The sequence below is a fragment of the Pinus tabuliformis genome, chromosome 7 (genome assembly GCF_031772625.1).
Source record: "Pinus tabuliformis cultivar Carrire ecotype Pingquan chromosome 7, CPIR1, whole genome shotgun sequence".
In the NCBI taxonomy this organism is placed as follows: domain Eukaryota; kingdom Viridiplantae; phylum Streptophyta; class Pinopsida; order Pinales; family Pinaceae; genus Pinus; species Pinus tabuliformis.
The window spans coordinates 529,838,326-529,842,959 of record NC_142293.1 but is presented as its reverse complement, the minus strand read 5'-3'; the positions used below and the strand labels follow the sequence as shown (position 1 = coordinate 529,842,959).

At 36.4% G+C, this 4,634-nt stretch overlaps 1 long non-coding RNA gene across 3 annotated transcripts; it reads left to right on the top strand.

The window, feature by feature from the left end:
• The first annotated feature begins 1,320 nt into the window (after positions 1-1,320).
• Positions 1,321-2,530, top strand: LOC149248381 (uncharacterized). 3 transcript variants are annotated; one of them, XR_016266664.1, is made up of 3 exons: positions 1,321-1,625; positions 1,844-2,001; positions 2,137-2,530. It is a non-coding gene; the product is annotated as an uncharacterized LOC149248381 (long non-coding RNA). The 3 variants fall into 3 exon arrangements; XR_016266666.1 differs by having other exon boundaries at positions 1,844-2,054; positions 2,198-2,530; XR_016266665.1 differs by having other exon boundaries at positions 1,324-1,625; positions 2,198-2,530.
• Positions 2,531-4,634: the final 2,104 nt, after the last annotated feature.

The window sequence follows — 4,634 nt, the reverse complement described above, 5'->3', positions numbered from 1 at the left end:
TCTTCTTAATAATATTGAAAGTCTAAAAATTATACTACCGTTATTTATCTTTTAAAAAACTCACAATTTTATCCAAAATATATATATGTATATATAACCTTTGACAAAAAACAAGATTAATAATTAATACATAATATGATTTAATTTTTCTTTACCAATAAATAAATAACAAACTATGTAATAAATAAATAATTGTGTTATTTTTTATTATCTTAAAACACTAATTACTTACCTAACCCTATTAAGTTAGATTATTTTAACATATTCTTTAAAAAAAATATGTTTAAAAAAAATATCTTTATTTTATCATTAAGAAATCACCTCACATTAAACATAAACATAAAATTATAACATTATATATATGCCCGAGAAATTTGAAAACACGGGTGTGGAAGAATCTAATTTTTACATTATCATTTATGTAATGTATTTCCATTCTATTTTGATTCACAACTTTATTCAATCCTTTGTTTATAAGATAAATCTTTCTCTGTAAACATAATAGAATCTCTTTGTGCACATGATATTATTATCAGCGCATACATGAATCTCTATGTGCACATGTATTATCATTCCATACATGAATGGCTTGCGTAACATCGCTGCAAAATCTTGCTCAATAGAATTGGCTTGTATAATTGTTATGTAATATAGGTAACCATGCAAACTAATAAAAAATTAACAGTACACTTTTTTTCCTTGTGATCAACATCGATAGATATGGCAACTCAAGAAGCTTTCATTAACATAGAAACCAGGCTCCCAACATTCGCGAGGGTTGTTGTGGTCAACTGATACTGTTGTTTACTGTAATTTTTAATTCTTTTTCCCCATTTAATCCACACTGTTGGTTTACTTTCATTTTTGCCCAGCTTTTCACTGCTGGTTTATCTTTTATTAGTCCCTGCCATCTGGCATCCGGCAGGGACTATAGTAACCGTTCGGAGGGCAGATAACATTAGTTTGCAGGGTTTTTGGGTGGTATTATTAGTTATATTCTAAAGTTTGCAGTTGAACTTCTGTTGGCCATCTTATTTGGCCTCTTCCAGAGGCGGAAGAGGCCTGACCATAGCTTAAACTGGTACTTACCCACAATCAAGTGGCCCTCACCGTGTGCGGTTTCGTTTTAATGCTGACATTAATTCCTTAATGTTTAATGTTAAGTGCGAATGGGATACATATGCTAATTATGCTAAGTTGCTTGTTCTTTTGCAGGTGTCGGCCGTATGCTGAAGGTTTGCATGGAGGCAGCTGTCATGCCATGCAGATTGTTCGGTGGCCTTCACCGCCTCATTCCTATTTGAAGGAGCATTCCCTGCATAATACCAGATTGCAGAAACGTAATTCTCTGGCAGCAGCGGCATCTGCGCAATAGCAGCGCAATCCAAAAGAAGAGGCGAAGCCCGCAAGCGTCCATGGCAACGCTTGTTTACCCATATCCGCCTTCACTTTGTGTTACCCTTTGATTATCTGCTCAGTTTTCTTCTGTCCATCCTTTTGAGCCTTATCTCTATCCTTTTGAGCCTTATCTCTAAACTGCTGCAGGGTCGTGCGTGAAGATCAGTGGAGACGGCAAGGGGAGTCAGCTTATCAAGAAGAGCTGAAAAAACCATTGATATGTAAAGGTGAGGATAAACTACACTGCGTTCAGATTAAACGTTTTTACTACTGCTTTCAAATTAGACGTTTTTTCAGTAAAAGAACTAATAATAAAAATTCTCGGAAATCAAAATTTGCCAATATAGTAAGGAAATTTGCCGAAGTACACTTTGTGTTACCCTTTGATTATCTGATCAGTTTTCTTCTGTCCATCCTTTTGAGCCTTATCTCTAAACTGCTGCAGGGTCGTGCGTGAAGATCAGTGGAGACGGCATATTGGCGCGGGCTTCATCCTATGCGGCTATACTTCCACCGGGATGGCTACGTCTCTGCAGATCCAGACGACCCACTGTGGGGAGGTCACGAATGGCGCTGGAATTTTACAAAAGTGCACGAAGGGAGGTCTGTAATGGTTTGTGTACGAAATTTAGGGTCTCTTTCATCAAAATTGCACTGTAAAAACTACAGTACTGGTTATTTTCGAAGATCCAAATCAAAATATAATTTATGATTCAACGTGATGTTCTCTTACCTCAGAGCTTTGAAGCAAATGCCGTGTGGTAATTCTGATACGAGTATGGCTCTGTATCTGCAACAGGAACGGGCGCAGTGGGTTTGTAAACAATTCTTTTATCGATGGCTATGGGCTCCCATGGCACCTTGGAAACAGGAGCAGGAATTTTAACCCTCGTCCTCTGTGGTTCTGTGGGGTCTGAACCTTTCTTAAAGGCAGGAATTTTAGTCCTCGTCCTCTGTGGCTCTGTGGCGTCTGAACCTTTCTCAATGATGGCCATGGTATTTGATAACGGCCCCGCCACTTCAAGACTGCAAACCTGCACGGGTCGAGTCATCCTCTGCGAGGGGTTATAATAACCTCTGCTTCCCGGCACCGGTTGGCCCATTGGACCAACGGCATTCATCTGCTGTTGCAGCTTGGAAGATCCTGCGTGCACGAAGTAGAGGGTTCTAGATTTGATGGGCACGTGGTTTGCATGCAAGCCTCGAGTAACATTTGTCGCTGTCGCTTTTAAAATATAGCTAAAATATTGACCCTTTAAACTATGCTCTTGTATTAATTCACATCAATTTGTAGTTTCATAGTTTCGTAATTTTAACGATATGTCGCCTTGTTATATTTAATGCGTGCAGTTGTGTCATAGTTTCTTTAATAAGTTATCACCTTTGGTGATTTTACTTTAATTCAATAAAAAAAATATTTTCTCTATGGGATGTGCTTCCTGCCTTCTGTTGATATATCTAAAAGAAACAACGAGTCGGCATTTGCGTTGAATTTTTATTTTTTCGTTCTAAGTGGATGTAATTATAATGATATTTTTATAGAGTTCAATGCGATTAGAACTCTGTCCTATCCAAATCACTGAGCAATCTCTACAGCTTTGGTGTTTATTTTCCAAGCTCGCTCATTAATAACCTGAAAGAGGCACAGTTTGCAGTGGGTAAGTTTATGACCGAGTTCAAGTTAGGATATTGAAATATGTACTATTTCAATTTTAAAAATGCAAAATCATAATTATTTAAAAAATAATTACATAAAGGAAAACGAAAACAACTAAAAGTAATATAATCTGAATGCTAAAACTCTAGTTAGCCTAGTTTGACTGTCATTTCTTCACCTTACGTGCCGTAAACTCTAGTTAGCTTGTCAGAAACCAACCTTTATCCTTACATATATATTATCATCATTACCCCTCCTAAGTTCAACATAGTTAGTTCTTAACAATGATCTTTATATGTTATTTCCTTATAATGTATTGAATATCATTACTATACCCATACTCTCTCCATAACAACCTTGGCTCATGGATATAATATCTATTTGTATTATGAACTACTTCGTTCTCTTTTATTTACAGTTCAACCTATGTATTCAATTCGTTTACATGCGATATAAAAAAAAATCACCAAAACGGACTTTATAGATTACTTTTTTGCTACTGCCTTCTGCCAGGCGAGATCGATCAACGTGATGTAACGTGCCTGCTTTGGCAGGTTCAGTTTCTACGGTTAAGATTTTCTATTTAGATCTAATTGTAGGGAATGGTTAGGGTTGATATAAATGACTAAACCTACCTCCCACACCTCATTTGGTTCACATTGATCCCATTACACACAACCATAGGGCCACTGTTATTTTTCTAGTATCATAAGTTTGCGGCCTATTTCTCAGCCTTACAACTTCAACTAATGCATGTAGCAAGCAAGGTTTTATTTGTTGCTTGGAATCGCTAGGTATGCCTTTAATATTTCTATTAAAAGTTCAATTTGTCATTTTTCAGCGTTCATAAATTTGAAGTATTCCTCCTTGTATTTTCCATAGTTCTTCATTGTCAAGAAGAAATCGTTGAATTTAAAAGATTTGGATCTAGGGTGTGTTTTATGGCCAGTGACGTTGGGTTTTTTTATCAGTTGTTCTCCAGAGGTAAGCACTAAATGTTGTTCTTATATGCAATTCTGTTTCCTTAGTTCTTTAGGGTATTTTTACTAACCTATCCATCATACTATTTACAAGCGCAGTGCAGTTAATCATCTTTCAAGTTTCCTTGGCCATTCACACTGTTAACGATGCCTTGAGACGCTGCAAATGATCTCTGCATTCGTGCGCCACGCTAAGTCAACTTGATGCAGGGACTCGCTGCGTCGCAGCTGCCCTTGTTTATTTATTATTTCCTTGGCATACTGTGTTTGTAAATAATTAACGGAAGGTTTTCTATTTAATTTAAGGTGAATAAAAATTTGTTGATTTTTTAAATTTATCAATCACCGTATTAGAGAGTTTATTAGATTGGGTTGACTTTTACCATTTGAAGGAGCAAGAATCCTGCCAGATATATGCCAGCCTACCAATTTCCTAGAAATTTTAATCAAACTCTGAAACTCTTAAATGTTAAATAAAATTAAAATTAATAATAATACTTTTCTTATAATAATTAATAATGATATTTTTGATTATGCCTCTCAGGCCACGGCGGAGGGTTTTACTTGCAAGTTTCGCATACGCGCATTGTAGAGGAGGA